Genomic DNA, 2,148 nt, shown 5'->3' with positions numbered 1-2,148 from the left:
TACATATTTACAATACGATTGTAATACCCACTACAGCGCCAAAGTGCTGTATCCCCCTTTTACGTTAATAGGTACCGGAAAGTTATGAATACCCGACACCTTACCATGGACTACTTTAAGACCTTGACTAGACACATAAAACCTAGATAAACATGTTCGGTTTTTTAAAAACTCACATTTAGATATTTTACTCTGAGATTATTTGTCTTTGTCTCTGTAGCACTAGCTCTAGTTTATGTGAATGTACTTCTAAGGTATTAGAAAAAGATTACAAGATCAACCATATAAGCATGTAGGGTATCCCCTAAAAGCTCCAAACACTATATGTAATTGGGGTGCAAACGTAAGCGGAGGCATACGTAAAAATTGATAATGTCCCCTGAGTGTGCTGAAAACGGTGTATGAGGTACAATCACTTAGGTAATGGTATCTGGTAAAAGCATTTTAAGTTAAGTCCAAGTGGTGAAAAAAAAATTTATTCTAACCTAACAGAGATAAGATGTCGTCGGTACATGGCACTGGAAACTATCGGGAGTCGTTTCCTTGTTTAAGCGACAGAAATCTACGCAGATACGCCCAAGTCCGATCTTTTATGGCATGACATTTGAGGGAAAATTGGGATATGGGCTTATTTGATTTCCTAATGACTCCTATTACTAACATTTTTCAACTTCGTCATTTATCTCTATTTTGAAATTCATTGAGAATCTATACTGAAGGTACGTAAATAGCTTTATGTTTGTCCTTAGACCGTATTTTGTGTTAAATTACATCCGTTTTTTTCCCAGAGATCACTCGCTAGTGGAGAAAAACTTCCTGGTATTCAGGTAAAAGATAAAATTCTGCTGAATACCTCTGCTTGAATGACTTTACGGATATTACTTTAGATAGATTATCAGAGAGATTCATCTACGACTGGTTGGGCGGGATTAAAAATTAGCAACAATAAAGAAATGCGATATTTATATGTATAGGTTTTTGTGGATTACTATATTAACTTGTTTGCAGCGAGTCAAACCGTGTCTAGGGCTTTGTTCGCGGAAATCGTTATATTTCAGAGTGTCGGGAAGGATTAAAATTTCATTTCCCAGCAAAGTCTTTTTTACACGCACTAAGACATTCGAGGGTGCATGCTTCTCGAGATTTTGCGTGCAAAGTGCGACTGCGGTTGTGGGAGAATTCTGTTGGGTCATTTGAACAATGTTACGATTTATGAGACAAATGTATAGTCCTTTATATAAGTTATTATTTGATTAACTGTCTCATTTTTGTTCAAACGGAGTTTTAATATGTTTGAAGGTTTATAGGATTTTCCTTTTGATAAACACGCCTTATTTTGCAGGATGTAAGATAATATTTTGTGTATCCCTAGATGGATATCTTACAATTACACTAGATACAGATCAATGTTTTTTATTAACTATAGAGGTATCTGTAAACGCTCGCTTATCCGGACTTCTCATTAGGGAAGTTCGAACAACAGACGGTGAGTCCGTAAATACAAGATATTATGTGTACTAAAGAAATAAAACAAGATATTCTAATTTTTACGGCGCGTACAGTTGGGCTTAATCCACCAGTATTTATTATAACTTAATGTATTAAAATTAAACGAAAACCTGCTGATTACTTTATACAGTCGTGTGTTTCATAGGAAAAAATCCTTTTTAATTCAAAAAGATATTGGTAGTAACCAACATCGCTTTTCCCCACTCTGCTAGAGTCGCTTATTGTGTGGAATTTGCTATGCTTTGAAACACTCGGCAGATTTAACTAACCTTGACCCGCTTGACTAGGTGACACCAGTCACCGAGTTTGCTTGTTTGATTCTGAATGGACTACTGTTTCTATTTCTTTTTGTAATAATTAGGATCCTTCTCTTTATTACCATCGGCAACGTTATTGTGTTGTTTTTAGCATTATGTTGCTGGTTACGTATAAAGCAATGAATGACGAACTATTAGGAACTGAGCGATTACTAATAAGACAAGTTATCACTACTGCATTCAATATTAACTGTTTGTACTTCATTCTTTGCTAAAAATTTGAAATAGTGAGGGATCCTGGTCAGCGCATTTAGGCCTGATGAAAGTTTTCACAGACATGTTATTCCTTGCAATCCAGCCATATTTTTAAAGTTAAGTTGAG

The sequence above is a fragment of the Macrobrachium nipponense genome, chromosome 3 (genome assembly GCF_015104395.2).
Source record: "Macrobrachium nipponense isolate FS-2020 chromosome 3, ASM1510439v2, whole genome shotgun sequence".
In the NCBI taxonomy this organism is placed as follows: domain Eukaryota; kingdom Metazoa; phylum Arthropoda; class Malacostraca; order Decapoda; family Palaemonidae; genus Macrobrachium; species Macrobrachium nipponense.
Note: the sequence above shows the minus strand (reverse complement) of the source record.